Raw genomic sequence first — 18,096 nt, forward strand, 5'->3', positions numbered from 1 at the left:
AAATATGAATATTTGTCGTAAACGGTTCTTGAGCTCCCTTTTGGAGGTGTTGCACAATGTTCCCATTGATTATAATTTAAAACATTTCTAGGTTGTGCAGATCTATGTAAAAAGTGGTTACCATAGTGGTTATAGCAATACATACTGTCATAATTTGTAGAACCCTGCAAATAATCATGTTTGGTAAATTTAGCAGACATTACTAAGTCAGACATCATATTGTTAATGCTTTCGAAGTCCCAATCATCGGCAAATGAGTTTGGTTTTGCAAAGTCACTCAATGAGATCTTAATTTGGTGTGGATATTTCAGGATCTCGACCGGACCAAAAATTTCATAGTCAGTGTTGTCCCAGGCTACCCCACCAGGTATCGGATTGGCTGTGAAGTTGGCTGAAGAAAGTTCTCTTTTCTCGACGTGTGAAGATGTGTGTGGTTTGAGGATCAAGTTGATTTTCTGACTTGCTGTGTCCATTTTAGCATATTTTCCCTCAATGAAGCGTCCCAAAGTAAGTACCATGATGAGCCAAAGTATGAGGATAAATGCACCAAAACCCACCCAAAATTCAATCCATGGAGAAATCAGATATGTTTTTTTCAGTTGTCTCAAAAGTTCCTTAGCTTTGTCTTTAAAGGTTTTTGATGATGGCTGTGTCTCTGCTAAATGTTTTTATTTGGGTATTCAGAGGTCTTAGTTCTATTGCATTGTTGCATAGTCCTTGTTGTTCTTCTGTAGGCGTTTCGAATGTGATGAGCCTCTTCGTTAGGACCTCTGTACTGGTAGCAAACCTTGGTGTTCTGCTACTTATTGGGAGTCCACTTGGCCTACTGTTTGTTATCGGCCACATGTTGTGGTTTTACCAGGTCGATGGATACAACTCGGTTCTCCTTTTTACCAGCAAGTGGCGGTAGTATAACTGATCTTGTCCCGTTGACAGACAAGACAGGAACTGCTTTTCTGTAAGAAGGCCCAAATTCCTTCTTTACCGCGATCTTTTCCCTGACTAGATCCCCGACTTTTGGAATCCAGACAGGTCTTGCTGGGACAGGTGGTGGTTCTTCAGTGGTTGTTGGCTGTTGTTTCAACTTTATTTTGCTCAGGTCTTTTCTTGTTTTGTTTAAGTCCTGCAAAATAGCCAAACGGTCTTTGATATCAAAGGTTTTTTCTTTCACCACTGAAGTCTGACTATCAATGTCAGAGATCATCATCCTAGTTCCAAATAATAATTCGTACGCACTGAATCCCTTCAGAGAATTTCTTGGCAAGTTATTGAGACTACGTTGGACACTTATTAGATGTTTGACCCACCCAGCTCCCGAACCTAATATCCTTTCCGCTATAGATTGCTTTATGCCTTGGTTTTTTCTTTACACCATCCCGTACCCTCAGGAAGGAAGTGAGAAGATTCCCGCTGGGCTGTGCTCATTTGGTCATGTTTCCCCTCAGGCTTGAGGGCTAGAGTGGAGACAATGGTCAAACGTAGCATGCTCTTAGCGTATATGCCATTTAGACTCGCAAATCTTTGTATAACAGTCCGGACGTCAGCCGAGTGCTGGTGATCTACATTATAAGTGGAACTAGCCTGTATATGTTAATCGCAACCCTTCCTTTTTACTCCTGATTTTTTCTGGAGTAGAACGACGAGGTTTTAAACTGTTTCTTTCCCCACTGCGATCTCTGTTGCAGTTTGGGCAGTTTTTTACAAACATGGTATGACGCAGGCTCATGCCTGGCCACCAGTACCGTGATTGTAATTCTTCCAGAGAATCTTTTAGTTTAAGGTGTCTGAGACCCTCGCCCATGTGTGCGTCTGCGATTAACAAGTTTCTCCTGTCCATGTTTGGAATCACTCTATCCCCCACTCCAGGGATTCGAGCAAAAGGGACGGAGTTTGCATCGATTGTGTATGTATAATTGAGTGGATAGTTGATCGGTAACGCTGAGCAGTCGCCTTTTGATGACGTTTCCACCGCCAGCACTGTTTCACCGTCAATGTATTTTAATGTACGCTTTTTTCGAACTACGGGAGCCGATTTAGTGGCTGCCGCTGCGGCTGTTTCAGCCAATGAATTCCCTACAACGTGAACGCCATCACGCTGATGACTCAGTGAGTGAGTCACGTGAGTCTTTGGTAGTTCTTTTTGTAAAAGAGCTATTTGTTCCCAGAGCAGTTTCTGCTTTATTGGTGCATCTGTGTCATCTTTGTAACCTTTTTGAATCCATGTCTGCAAATCGCTGTTATATGATTTGACGCAGTAATATGAATCTGACACTATAAGTGTCGGGAATTCGCGATCCGCATTATCTAGCGCCATTTTCAAAGCTAATATTTCAGTTTGTTGTTCTGAATTAGTTTCTACTGAGTGTGTCTTTGTTAATAGAGGTTTTAGTTTACCTCCGCGCCACACTTCTTTTGTAATCTCACATGTGGGGTTGTATGCTTGTTCTCCCCAAACGGAGGGTTGAGCATGTCCGTCTGTATAGATTACACAGGCGTAATGTCGTAAAGGCAGAATGTCGATTGGCAGAGGATATGTTTCTTCATATTCTAGATTTTTTAATTCTTCTAGTTCTGGATCAAAGTAGTAGTATACTTTGTCCGTTGTGATAGAATTCACCCATTGTATCCATTCCGGATTTAATGCTGTTGTTGGTAAATTCCACGGTGTTGTTAATGCCTCAAAGGCTGATTTTGCTGTTCTGACTGTGATATGTCTACCGTCTGCTTGATCTTTTTCTCTAGCTATTGCGGTTTGAACTGCATGAACAATTTTTTCTTTGTTGCTGAATTTCTGTTCAGCTTCTGTGTACAAGTGTGATTTGAATGCAATTGGTACCTTTTCTCCCTCATTAGAGGTCAGGTATGTGAATCCACATCTCCCTGGGATGACTCGAATCACAAGATTGCGTGTGTTATCACGTGTTTCTAATTTTGTTTTAATTAGCATGTCTGTTTGTAAGGATCTCAAAATTTCTGTGTGTATTTGAGTCCAATTGGATCTTTTAAAATCTGGTTTAATTAGATCATAAAGGGGTTTGACCCTTTCTGCGTAATTTGCAATGTATGTTCTTCCGAAATTTAGGAAGCCTAGAATCGACTGTAGGTTTTTTAGTGTTCTAGGTGCTTGGAGTACGGCACATTTCTCTAGGAAATTGTCAGCCAGGCTTTTGCCTTCGCTTGATAATTCATATCCTAAGAACAGGACTGTCAGATGGGCAATTCTGGATTTTTTAAAGTTGAATTTGTAACCCTCTGCAGCGAACCCAAGTATTATGGTGTTCACTCTTTTCAAGTGAGTCTCCAAGTCATCATCTGTTAAGTAAATGTCATCGACATAAGATAATGCTTCATCATCATATAGTTGTAGTAATTCTGTTACTCTCGCTGAGAATACCCCCGGGCTGTTCTTGTACCCCTGGGCTAACCGACAGAATTGTTTTTGAGTGCCATTTACTGAGAATGCAGTTAAATATCTGCTCTCTGGTGCTATGTTTTGACAAAAGAATCCATTAGAGATGTCTAAGGTTGTTTTGTATTTTTTGCGCACTATGTTATTCATTAGTGCAGCACTGTGTGAGTTTTGCACTGCAAAAGTTTTGCAACATGTGTTAAGGTGTCGGTAATCCAAAACTAGACGATATGAATTGTCTGGTTTGGAGACCGGAAACAAAGGGTTGTTCATTTGTGAGGTGCAAGTTTCAATCACCCCCTGGTATTCTAGCTGATCTAGTATTTCATTTACCTGTTTTTTAGCTTCTTGCTTAATTGGGTACTGCCTTTGTGCAGTAGGTTGTGATTTTAACTGGATTTTGTGAGGAGGAGAGTCCTCATCCCATCCCACGTGATTTTTATATAAAGCAGGAGCTAGAGCCACTGCCCACTTTCTAGCAAGTGTGTATTTTTTATGAATTGGAATTTGATTTGAGAAGGCAGGCATAATTACTTCTTCGCCATGAGGGCACTCCCTGACAAACTCTGGTGGCCAGTCTTTTTCAGCTAGAAGGATGTCATAACCCTTGGAGAGGTTATCCCAAAATAGTCCCCTTATTTTCCTAGTCTTATCTCCCTCTATACGTAATGTTATCTCGTATATCTTGTGAGGTTTGCTAACCCTGGTGTCTGCAGTTTCCACTTGAAGATATTCATTCGTGTCCACTGTCTCCAGATGATTCATAAGGACTTTGCGAGCTATGCTCACTTCTGCTGCGCTGTCTAGCATTGTCTGAGCCCACTCTCCGTTTTTCAGTTGTGTCCTCAGTATTCTCGGCATTGTTAACTACCTTGATACTGGCTACCTTCTTTTTTGGAAATTGTAATTTCTTTTTTAGTTGAGCAGGTTCCTTGTCTTTGGACTTGGCGTGCTCTTCTCTTTGTTCTGATCGTCCTCTTCTTTCCGATTTCTGCGAGTTATATCTTTTCCCAGAGGGGTCACTCTGGGGTGACCTGTGTCTTTGGTTCGGAGATTTCTCTCTTCGCCTAGGAGACCTTCCTCTGGACTTGAATTTCTTTTCTTTAGGATTGGATTGTTTGTTTCCATCCCAGTTCTTTTTTGGTGAATTATTATTAAAAAATATTTTTTCTGGACTTTCAGTCAGTAGCGGTTTTACTGGTATTCCACCTAAACTATCTCTACCTAGTTCCTCATAGGATTTTTCTATGATTCTGGCAATTTCAGCTGGTTGGTCTGCTATATCTGTCTCTTTTAACCTCTGGCGGATCGCCACGTTGGCTGCTTCACCTTTTATGTTGGCTAATAATATAGCCGAGACCTGCTTGAAGTCTTTCAGTAATTTCATACCAAGAGTTAAAGCGGGTTCTGGACCGTATTCGTCTTGAATTTGTTTTAGCACATCTGGTATCACCGAAATGGATGGAACACCGTGCGTTTTTGTGTAGATGGAAGCAAAGACTGTACCCCAAGTGTCACAGTCCTCTATGTGTGGTGCGATTCCCATTGGGAGACAGATAGTCAGAATCCTGTGTTTTTCTAGCGGGGTGGTGTCTGGAAACACCGCCTCTATTTGGGTAATTTTCTGTGCCAACCAAAATGGTATTTGTTCCCGTTTAGCCGGTACTTTACCTAGGCAGGATTGGATGTTCTGTGGTGTAATTTTATTTGTGTTCCCCTGGTGAGGGGTCAGCTGTGGGAGTTTAATCGCTGGCTGAATTGTTGAAGTCCGCATCACATACTGAACTAATTGTCTATGAATTTTTATTAATTGTTTTAGCTGTGTTAACAGCTCTGCTGCAGACATCCCATTGATGTCTGGATGTGGTGTGTATCCGGCTAGGACCGGCCACGTTGCTCCTGGTCTACCTAAAGGACCGAGCCTGGTGATGTGATTATTATGTTTTAGGGCGCCATCAAATAAGAGCAAATGCTCTTGGAATTTGAGTGGTACTTCCACCTCCTCGAAAGGAGTGTACTCATTAGGAGGTTCCTCTATTTTGTAATAGTGGAAGTAATTTGTTACAGCATTTGCTGCTGGAAAATGTATCCATGAATAATATACCTCTGTCTGCCGATATTCGTGTGCCTCAATTACGAATATGACAGTACCACCTCTAGGTGTCAGTCCATTTTCTATAAGTTTTAAGGTTATAGATTTTCTTTTAATGACCGGGATGAGTATTATATCCGGGTCTGCATTTTGTAGTGCAGTATCAGCTTCTGCTATGTCAGCTGCTAATCTAACTGCCTCTCTTTCTTCATCACTGTCTCCCATTTTACTGACAGGATGGTTATTTTTTTGTTTGTTTGCAGATCAGGTTTCTTATGGAAACAAAGATTAGATGCACAATATTTTGGAACTGTTTATCCTTCAACGTTGACTTTACCAAGAACCATACATAGGAGTTCCCTCCTGCGAGGTCTGGCGGATATAACCTTTCACCCACTCCAGACGTCTTTGGAGTATTTGGGAAAAGGGGTCTGAGTGAGAAAGCACGACTGAGTTACTCTAAATGTCTTACGTTAGTTTTATCGCCCTTTCCAAACGCGTTGGGCGCCATGTAGTGTAGCTCCTATCTTCCCAATAGGCTCTGCGCATTGGAATAATACCTACAGCAGTAAAGGCCTAGGCCAGACGTTAACTAGGTCTACTACTGTCGATACTAGACTTAAAGTTTTGGGTTTGCCAGCGTAGCTCAGAGTTCACTAGAAACTTTCTCGAATGTTCAAGGAGGAATTAACTTCCCTGATTAGACAAGAAGGGATTTAGTTTCTGACAACCATAGAACATGACAACTTTGCTCTCCCCTAATCAAGAGTCAATCTCGAGAGTCGTGTGAACAAAAGGCAAATTATTTTACTCAGTCAGTACGTGCATTCTTAGTCTCATCAGAATGTAGAGAAAAGGAAGAGACGGGCGTGTTCAATAAAAAGGTGTTATTTATTGATCAGTCTCTTTTCTCATACAAGAGAAATGGATCGATATTATTGCAATACTTATAGTTAAGTAAAGTGCATACATTAAAAGCAATAGTATAAAATAATACTGTAAAAACATTGATATGGTTTCTAAGCCATAAGATGTTTTAAAATGAATAAAATATATTATATACACATATACATTTGACTAAACGTACTCAACTGGTGTTTCTAGATACGCCTACCCCGTGTACCTGACCTAAGTCTAATACGTGGGCGGGAATAGATAGTTACAGTTTAAGTTAAGTTTGTTTTTGCCAAGTGAATAACTAAAGAATTCTCTGTGAGGGGTTATTCAGTTCTGTACCTGGAATTTAGGATGAATGAGGAATGGTATCTCTCTCTCTGGTCTCGATATTCCAGGCGGCCTGCGAGGGCTGCCCAGAAACGCCGGTGCTGGATTCTCGGCAGGAGAAAGCAGCGCGTCTCTCAGCGCGTCAGAAAGGCGGGGCTGCTGCCAGCGGGGTCTGCTCTGCTCTTCGCTTCGGCAAGTATGGCTGCTCCGTCTCGTCACCACGCGTGTGTTTGCATATGGCAAGATCGGTAATATTTGTACCTTTAAGGTGCCGAGATTGGCTTAAGGATGGACATAGATACGTCAATAAAGATGTCATACGACTTGCTCGTTAGCACATTCTTTTACTAAAGTTCTCGGTGAAATCAAAACAATGGCCGCAGGGTTTTGCCCAGGTTGTCATAGGTTTGATTTGTTATGAGAACTCCGTATGCCTTATCAGGGGCTGGAGGAATATCGCTTGTCTAATTAGATCGCAAGTGTTATGACCTAATCAGATAACACGTTCCTGTGCCGTAGTGTGACTGCGTCAGATAACGGTATCTGCATCATGGGGGTTTTCTGCCTCATGGGCTGACTGCTAGTTAACTTGTTGGTTTGTTTAACTAGAATAGGGTCAGGAATAGGGGGATCGATTCAGAACCTATAGGAATACATGACACCATTTGTGCTTGTAAAGTATTGTAATCATACCTTAATATGTATTAAAGAAGACAATGTGCAAAAACAACTGACAGGAGTAGGTTCGTATGCCTGCAATGTCCTGCATTAATTAACTGCGTGACGTAGTGGCTTCCAGCCCTTGTTCTTGTGGGGGAGCATGCTGGGGGTGGGCTAATGAATGCCGTGCACCACCTGAGCATAATAGCATTTGATTAAACAGGAGGCCCCAATGGACTCTTCGTGGTGGAGGCTGGCAGAGCTGAATTGTCTACTACAGAAAAACCTGGGGCTTAAATATGTTTATTTATGCCTCTACTCTCTTCACTTTATTATTACTCCCAACCTGGTAGAAATAATATAAAGTGAAAAAGAGTACCAGCCACAGAAGCAAGGTAGCAAAAGCGAGGTCGGAGGTGAGGTGTAGTGAATAACTTAAGTTAGAAGAAGGTAGGGAGGAAGGGTAGGAAGCAGAGGTTAAGAGGGGTGAGGTGAGATACCGAGAGCGAGATGATAGAGCAAGAGATGAGGAAGATAAATAGAAAGACGGGTGTTGAGGGAGGGATAGGTAGAGAAAGACAATCAGAGTTAAAGGTAGACAGGGGGGTGGGGCAGGGCTTTAAGTGGGATGAAAAAACTGTGGGGTCTCTCAAAGGCGTGTGGCCAATGTAATTAAGTGTGTGGCTTAAAAACAGGTTAGCTAAAAATCTGTGCTTCGCATAGTGTGCCGCCTGACTTGTATTTTGCTGTTTCTATTATGGCATCCATGTATATGATACAACAACTAACATCATACCTACAACAAGTCAGGACTATTGTCTTTGTCAATGGGTGTTAGCAGCGACTATGGCTTGTATATGATATTGAAAATGCTTCCACTTACAGCCCTGGTGACATCATGACAATGTAGGTGCACCTGAGTTTCAAAAAGAGAAGGGAAATCCAGAGAGAAAAGGACTCTCTTTAAAGGATTTCCCTTCCTCTACAACGCTCACCTGGCATGATGTCATGCCGTAACTTCTCCACTTGTGAGAAGTGAGCAGTGTGAGCACACACACATCGATGCACCTGTTGTCACTGCAGTCTGGAAAAAATGCCAGACTGTGCCAGTGCACAAAACATAGCCCGCTAGAGACCTGTTTCAAGGCCCCCTTTAAATTAAAAACCTGCCGGTGCTCAGCACCGGTGAGACCCGGCCCACTTAAAGCCCTTGGGTGGGGTGAGAGATTTAGAGTGAAAAATAGAAGGAAGTAAGAGTGAAAGAATACTGCGGAGGTCCTTGAGAGGTGAGGGCCAGATTAATTGCCCACTTTTCCTTGAAGAATCTGTGGGTGACAAACCACCCCTATTACGTATACAACGTTGTGATCCTCATCCTCTCTTCGAATGCAAATGCCCTCCAGCCCAGTTGATGAGTTGATTACATTTAAAAGCTTGTGACTTCAGCCATGCATGTGTGCGTTTGTAGTCTGTCAAGAGAAGACTGCAGTGTTGTTTAGTGCTGTGCAGCAAGCAGCAGTATTTATGTACAAACTTGTATGAAATGTTCATTATTGATTTATAACTTTTAAAAGTTTGCAAGTACAAGCAATGCACATAACTAGGTGATGGCAGCACATGGCAGTGGGGGCAGGCCACAGCTTGTGATTCTAACTTGGGAATCTTGCACTGCTGTCACTGCTTTCTCTGGGTCTTGTTCTGTTACTGTTCTTTGCATTAGGGAAGCTTGCACTCTTGTTGTCAAAGCCATACCTGTGTTATATGCTGCCGTAGCCAAAATGATTTAATAAGTCTCTATGACGGAGAGGGCCCAGGTGTGCGCTGGTGCGGGGATGCAAAGAGGTGGAGACGGAGCACGTGTACAAATATGGGTAGGTTTCCATCCCACACACACAGCGGTGCGTACAGGTGGTTGTGTGCTTGCTGGCTGTGTGTGTTTCCTGTGTGTATTGGTTTGTGCCTGGCTAGGGTACTTTTGATGCTGAAAATTGAAAGAGGGCATAAGGTAAAGCTAGTAGCCTATATCTAATTCCCACAAGCCCAGCAGTTCTGTTGCCTCAAATTTCGATAGAGCCCTTTTTTACACTGTGGCATTTTAAATTTTCTGTATAGGTTATACAATGTTTTTCTTCCAATCCTGACCCAGCTTGCTCATAATGCAATGACATTCCACGTACTGGAATGCCGGGAGCTCCTTTTAGGACAATTGATTGCTGATGACCAGTATTGACTGGTATAGATCTACAACATTCCAATGTTTCCACTATTCCGGTGTGTGCCTATTGTTCCTTCCTCCCCTTGTTTATTTTAGAACATCATATTATCATTGGGCGGAAATGCTGCTCTAACAGCTTTATTACCCTTCTGTGTATGCCAATACCACTTATTAAAGGGCCGCCCTCTCTCTTATAGGTCTGTGTTTCATTTGCAGGTAGTGAAGTCCTTCTGCTTTTGTTGCATTGCGCACCCTTCGCCCAGTAACAATGACACCCACCGCATAGCAGCCAAGGTTTCAGATTCCTATGAGTGCCATTTTCATAATTTCAGTCAATTTAGTGTAATTATGAGTGGCATTTCAACAACTATGAATGACACTTTCTAGCGAGCAAAATCAAGCAATGAAGACAAGAGAAACATACAAGTATCAGACATTGTACCCATTTGTGCAACGTGATTGTCGAATCATACGCTTTGAGCCGAATGATTTGAGCACCTGCACTTCATATTTTACAAATTAAGCACTGCCATTAGGGAATTAGTTTGTGTTCACTTTGTTGATAAATGGACTTTCAATAAGCAAGTTGTAGTGGTTAGCTACATCTGTTACAGGGACACATGTTAGTGCTCTTGTGTTATAATTTCAAAGGCAAACTGGCTGCTTGTTGAATATTCTACACTAAGGGGTCATTATGATACCGGTTGGACCGATCGTCCATTCTGACTGCCAAGTCCAGGAAAGTTCCCCCTCTGTATTACGATGCAACTGATGTTAATGCAGCTGTCTATTCTAGGGTGGTGCACATATTCCCAAAATACAAAATCCCAGAAAACATGTGAATTGTACACACATGCATGACATAAGTGGGGATATGCCTTTTGTTCCATGTACCGCATTGCTGGAGTGTGGCGGAATGTGCAAGGTGAAGTCAATAGGGATACATACTGCAGAAGCATTTACCTGGATTCTGGCTCCACAGGGTCATAGACATTGGGGTATAACTTCTCAGGTGTAGAGGAACCTGGTGAAAGGGATCGATGGCAGAGACTGCAGGGGAGTAGCGCATTAGGCTGAGTATGTACCCCAAAACATTAGTTTCTGACGACTCGAGGCAGTTGTGTGCAAAATGTATTCTTTATCTTGACACTCGCTCAGCCATTTTGTACTCTGTGGCAAAGTATGTCTGTTATCTTGCCATTCACTCCGCCATTTTGTGGATTCACCCTTCATCACTGACCATCTCTCTATATCACGAACGCTCTGGGGCTTCACTCTTGACTTGCTTCATTCCTGCACGGACACCCACACCCTGTTCGCGCCCCGGCATGACCACAAACTGACAAACACATGCTAAACCAGTCGGACAGGGAGTTTCCCAGATGCTTATCATCTTCTCTCTGCACACTACGCCCAGCAGGGATCCAACAGCTACCTTCTGCTGATTTATCAAATTGCCCACTGCTTGTTATGTAAATTATTGGGTTTTGTTTGCACTCCTTGCACACACAGGGTGAGGATGAAGGGTATATAAGATGCGGTACCGAAGTACTCTGCAGATTGCCTCCTCAGACATCTATGGGTGTCTGCTGCCGTTGCTCTCTCTCTCACGAGAATGCAATAAATATCTTTTCTCTCCATGCTCCAGCGTTGGTCTTATTTTGTATTCCGAACCCGTGGATGATAGGGTGACCCTGCACCTTTGGGTGGTCTTCCAAGGAGACCCCCAAATCCACAGTTGGTGTCCGACGTGGGGCCTCATCATTGACGCGGCTGCCTGGTCAAGGGGTCCTGACGAGGAAGTTGAACAGACGATGGTGGGGTATACCTACATGAGAAAGACCCTCCTCCCCGTAGCCACCACCTGACATTCACTTTATCTGAAAAAAAAACCACAAGTGGTGCCGGTCCTGACTGGGGCCCTCAATAGATTTTAATGATTTCTGCAGTAAGAGACCACCTGGAGGACGAGACAAAGGATTCTGGCAGGTTCGCTAATTTGCGACACCCTTATGTTCTGGTTATAGTACTGATTCGTTATTGTATTGATTTGTTTGGTTCACTCTTTGCAAAAAGTGAAGGTAAGTGGGTAATGTGGACTTTATGTCCAACACAGGATCTTTGATAACAAGAAAAAGGTGTGGTTAAAAAAAACTATTGTAAACATGCCCGTGTGTAGTACATTTGTAGGGATATGCTGTTGTATATCTCTGTCCGATGTTTTGGAAGAAAGCCAACCAGCCCCTCTGGAGGGTAACCCGAATATAGAAATGTACATAAAGTACTGTATTTCTCCCATAATGTTCAGCACATTATGGAACAAATACACATCAAAGGATAGGGATAATACCTGGCCAAAATATGGCTCTTTTGACCCTCAGAAAATAGAGGCAGTAGAAGCCCAATTGCATAGGCACAGATCTAGACAATGCATGTTTGATTCTTTGGGGTTATGGAAGAAGGAAATTATAGAAAGGAAGAGGAGAGCTCAGGCTCAATCCCAGAAGGCAGTATGGAAATCAGAGAAACAAAAATTGGCGGAATTACAACAAGAAAAAGTGGTTTCAAATATTGACTATCTAAATAGAGAACACCTGCTAAATGCCTCTGGCCAGTATCCTATGCAATATACCCCCTTTGCACAGTCAGACCCCCATGAAGATGAATTACTCCTACACCCCCCCACCATATCACGTACCTCCCCCTCTACTTCCCACTGACGGGCAACAACTCCCCGACGCTAATGGACAATAACCTCCCGGTCCAGACTTGCGTCCCGACCCTACAGCGCCATCCCCATCTCTCTTTGGTCCCGAACCAGGTTGATTTCAGATTGACACATTTGTCCAAAGTGCAGCGAGACGGATGCCCCCATATTCACTTGGTGAGGTTGTTCTAAATGCATGATTGCCCAATTGATTGAATTGGAGACACTTGTCATTTTGGTAGATTGGAGACTGGGATTATTAGTTTTCTCATTTATTGAGGGTCTCCAATTTTAGGGGACAATGAGTAAACTAAGGAAATGCATTTCTCGTTGATATGTTGTTTTGGAAGTCCATATTTGGACAAATTGCTCCACCCCCACCCCAAATTGGAGGATGTAGGTGAAATTTGGGGTGAATCTTTGGAATAGGTTTTTTTTGGTATAAAATATACAAATGACAATAAAGATTTGAGTGGCTGCTGGACGGCTCCTTAGATTTAAATACAAAAAATGGAAGGGAAAAAAAGAGGGTAGATAAATGAGAAAAAAGAGTGAGACAGGCAATATGGGAAAGCTTTCGAAAATGAGAAAAACATGCACCACATTAGCAGGGCTTGAAAAAATTTCACTCACAATGTCAAGCAAGATTTAATATGGACAAGCTTTTTTAGGGATCACCCTAGCAAGTTGCCAATGGGTGTTCTACTTACTCAGCAAACTGAATAAGAAATAACAATGCTTTTAAATATTGTTATCTTGAAACATTTGCTCAGCTTTCAGAAACAGAGGTCAAAAGTCAGTTTGTTTTTTGTGACTGAAGTTAAAGGATTTTGTAAAGTGAACTGTGTGACAATTGCATTGTGCAAAGCATGTGAAATGAAAGGCTGTAACATGCCAGGTTTCTTTCTTTTTCTCCAACACAGCACTGAAAAAGCTAATAAGTGAATGGTTCAACCATTTCAAATATGGTTCACCAACTATGAAAACACACTTTTTTTAATTTGTGGTGGGAGAATATTTTTTTATAGGATCAGAACAAATTAGAATGGTTTGCTTGGTGATGTGCAAATTTTAGGTATTTTTGCTGAATGCTGATTTCCAAACATTGTTTGTTCACTGTGTATCTTTATAAGTAAGACTACATGTTATTTGGAAACTTTTAGTGGCCATTTCAATGGAGAATATGCTATCTATAATGACAGTGCACTCCTACAGTATGCTTTGTTTTACTAATATATTTGTGCTAGGAGTGTTTTGGACATAAACTGGAAATTATTACTATTCTTGCCCAGATGACAATGCTATTACCGAGTCAACCTCCACAAGATCCAGCTAGTCAACAGCCTGATGCACCCCTTGCCCAGAATGTGCAAAACATTGTGCTCTAACAAGGATATGTGCAAATGCTGGCCCATTCAATTGGGCCCTTTCTTTCAGTGAAGGTGCATTCCGCCCCAGGTTCACAGCCTGTTCGAACAAGCTTTCAGGGGACCAGGGCATTCAGGGATCACTATGCTCCAATGGCATCAGCTGGAGTGTTCCCTACTCATTTTGACTCTTAGGATAGCAAGGCAGGGCAAGAGAAGGCAGTCCAAGGCTTACTCAAAGAGGTGAGGTGTGGTTAGACATTCAGAATACAGTGCACACTGTACTTCCAGCTGATGAACTCAATGTCCAGTCACTGCTTTACTTTTTATAAAAGAAAAGCACTTTATTACACCCAAGAGAATTATTTTACACATAAAATTAGAATAAACAGTGAAAACCGGTATACACCCGTTACAACGGATCTTTTACTCCGCACTACCATTACAACGCGACTTTTACTCCGCATACCATTACAACGCATTGCGCTGGGGGGCGCTCTAGGATAGGGAATAAGTATAATTTACTATCCAACACCTTCCCTAGGGTCCACGGGGACTGGAGTTAGAATAGTAAATTATACTTACCACTATCCAGCGCCCCAAGGCGCTATGCGTTGTAACGGTATGCGGAGTAAAAGTTGCGTTGTAATGGTCTGCGGAGTAATAGTATGCGTTATAACGTCATACATCCGTGAAAACCAGATGTCTCTACAACCCTCTGGGACTGCGTTCTGACCCCAGACAGTATTATAGTGCCTAGATGCTAAGAACTATAAAAACACAGTTAACATGAAAAAGTACAATTAGCATTTGCCTTTTACAGACCATGTTGCACTGGGTTGTTCTCATTAGACATGTTCTTATTATGAAAGTTATTTAAAATTGAACAATATTCTGATGAAGTGTTATTGCAACAGGTTTTTGTAGGGGAGATAGAAATTAATGGGAAATATGAGGGAGAGGAGGAGGACAATGGAACAGGGGCTGGTCAACCTTCGCTGGATCCGGCGCAGCAACACAGTGGAGAATTAGGGCAAAATGAGTGTGCCTACTGCTTACAGGAAGGGTCATTGAAAGGATGAATGCCCTAATTTACAGGGCCAAACAATGGTGGTGAGAGGAAGGGGTAATCCATTCACAAGGAGTACAAGCAGAAGTGGTGCAAGCACACTTCTCAGACTAAGACTTCGATGCAGAGATGAAGGAAGCAGAGTAGAGAACAGATGCAGAAGAGGAGATGGCAGATTTTGATGGAAGAGCAGAACAGATTAAGATGAAGCTGAACAGAGGGAGGTAGATTTAGCTAGGATGAGGACAGTTTTGATGAAGGCTATGTGTTACATTTTGACTTTTTATTGAAAACACCAAGCTCTATGTATTGACAAACAGCTTTTGCCAATGTGTATTTGCTTGGCCTTGGATTCTATGAGAGAATCTGTAAAAAAACAAATCTTTGATGTAGCTCTATGCTAATATCACTCTTGCTTTATTTATTTTTATACTCTTCATAAGTTCTGATTGACATCATTTGTGCCTTATTTATTAGGATAGGTAATATTTTCCTTATGGAACGTACTATGTGCAAATTATGCTTTTTTTTTCACTAACTTTCTTTTTCTATTATCAATTTCTGAGACCTGATTGATATCTGACTAATAAATAACTCCTTAACAAAAATACTCACAAACTCATTAGTAACTACAATATGTATTTGCATTTGATTACTTGCCTGTGTTTATGAAGGTGCTTTTATAGTCAAAATATGGTAGCAAAGATTTCTGCACTATAAGCATACAAACAGACAAAAGCTTCTACAATGATGACTACTGACATTTGATTATAATACCTTTGAATACCCTCCATAGGGCAGTCTAGGAAGGACAGCTGAAGGTTCATGATACCAGTTAATAAAGCTGAGTTCCTGGTGCATACCAATGCTACTTGTACTTCTAGTTCATAATCTAGTTCATAATCCCTTTCCTAGGTCTCCCCCTCAGGTAAATTTAATACATCTGTGGGATTTTACAGCATCCCTGTTCAAAGTACTATTTTATATGTCTATCTAAAAGAAATAATGTGTATGTATAGTCATGTTTTTATTTCTGGATTCTTCAGAGTTGAACTGAATATTGTTGTAACAAATTACATTGTAAGGTGGAATGTGCTAAAATGAATTCTAAATGCAGTGCATTCACCAGGGACTACAAAGGATGGATAATATATAATAGGATTACATTTATATATTGAGGTTTAGTAATGAAAATATGAGTATATGTAAATACAGAAGGACAGTGTGCATTGTATAACTGTGCTTCATATTATACTGTTTTGGGATACAGTGAGTATAGATCTAAAATGTCTTTCAGTATACAGGTGCAGTCTTTAAAGGTGTTTGCAATTGGACTTCAAGGTATAAAGGATTGGTACAGTTTGACAACTTCGAGTATTTTGATACCCAGAGGTGTTACTATGACGCTGATTTTGAACTGTATTTGCTGTTGGGAGAAGCTATAGTACAATGTTTTAATTCTTCTTTTGCTTTTGGAGATAATGGATTTCTTTTTAAGCCAAGAAATACAGCATGCACCATTCATTGCACAACTATTGCAAGGCCTGTTGCTACCAAAGTTTCATTTTTGGATGTGTTGCACACACCTCCTCCGAGGACTATGTATCATAGTTGTGAGTACAGAATGATTCAGGTTGCTTCTACTACACATGATATCATGATATAAAGATAAAGGATGATGATATGTACTATGATCCTAAGTATAATATTGAAAGGGCTGGGTGGAAGGAAGGAAGGGAAGAAGGGAACAGGGGAGGATGTATGCAAACAGAAAAGGAATATGGGTAGGCCCAAATGGAAAGATAGGTTTATCAATGATAATGCTTGCTCCCATGGCCTTACTTTTTCATGGTTCATCACTTGTAGAACGAGATGGAATGATCAGACTGTTTTCTTAAATGTTTAAATTGGAAAGGGTACTTCCACTGCCCAGGCCACTTCTCTTCCCCACATTAAATGGACTTCCTCAGCATGCCCCCTACTCAAACCACATGTACGTGTTGGTTATTGTGTGCATGTTCAGCACATACGATTGCCAAATGCCTACTGAAAGAATTCATACTGCGCTTTAAGGAACCTATGATTTTGGGTTCTGACAATGGACTGGAGTTCATCTCACATGTGATTGAGGGGCTGTGCAAGGGCCTAGGAGCTACACAGAAACTACATGTGTTCCACAGAAACTACCAAGTGAGAATGGTATCCCAAGCTCATCCTGAAGGGTTGCACATGCTCCACACAGCAGAGAAAGGACGAGTGTGTGTAAGCAGACCCCAAGCATACATCAACTAAGAACGTCTAGAAACATCAACGCCCTAACCCCTCAGTCTACAAGTTGTGAGAACGAGACATCTTAAACCTTCTTCATCACTTTTATTTTCTTCATATTGAAAGTGCCTAAGTAATAGAAGTGCTAGTAACCTCTGAAATTACTTGAAGACAGGCACTAACGGTTACTTTTTCTGTTTACAGGTTTGACCACTGAGGCTCTGCATTATTCCTCAGGAAACTTTTGAAAAGAGTAAAAGTTCAGCAGAAGATAAGACAGTCTTCCAACTAGTCACACTAGCCACATGTACCAACCTTCACCCTGCACACTACGCCCTGCAGGGACCCAACAGCTACCATCTGTGGACTTATCAGATTGACCTCGGCTTGTTGTCTAATTATGGTTTTTGCCTATGCCCTGCAGGGGCCCAACAGCTATCACCTTCTGATTTATCAGATTGTCCACTGATTGTTCTGTAAATTATTGTTTTTTGTTTGCTCTTCTTGCACGCACAGGGTGGAGATGAAGGGTATATAAGATGCGAAACAAAAGTAGTCTGCAGATTACCTCCTCAAACATCTATGGGTGTCCAAGGAGACCCCCAAATTCACAGTTGGTCAGACCACCATGGTCGTGTTGTCGGAAACCCACGTAGTAATCCAGACGGCGGTCAGAGATCCCGCCACTGCCCTATGGCTGCTGATTTTCAGAGCAAGGCTGTCGGACTCGACGGACTGTCAGCGATTGGTCGGTGTCCTCAATGTATGCATCGTAATCCAGCGGTTGGACTGACTGATACCGACAAGACCACAGCAGTCCAACTGCCTCCAAAAAGACCACAAAGGCCCACCCCACCGGCATTATAATTACATCCTTATTGCAGATTGTTGGAGCTGTCGCCAACCACTTTGATTAAAATGGTAATAGCAGCCTTGAATAGCTGTGTGGGTATGGTTTAAGTATTGTTTGTATAGTTGCTTGTGAGACTAATATTTGTTTTAGGAAGTAGGTGTTTGTTATAATTTTAATGTGGTTTAGTAGTTTGTAGTAAGTATTACTTTGTTTATTAGGTAACACATTGTAT

The sequence above is a fragment of the Lissotriton helveticus genome, chromosome 6 (assembly GCF_964261635.1).
Source record: "Lissotriton helveticus chromosome 6, aLisHel1.1, whole genome shotgun sequence".
NCBI classification, from domain to species: Eukaryota; Metazoa; Chordata; class Amphibia; order Caudata; family Salamandridae; genus Lissotriton; species Lissotriton helveticus.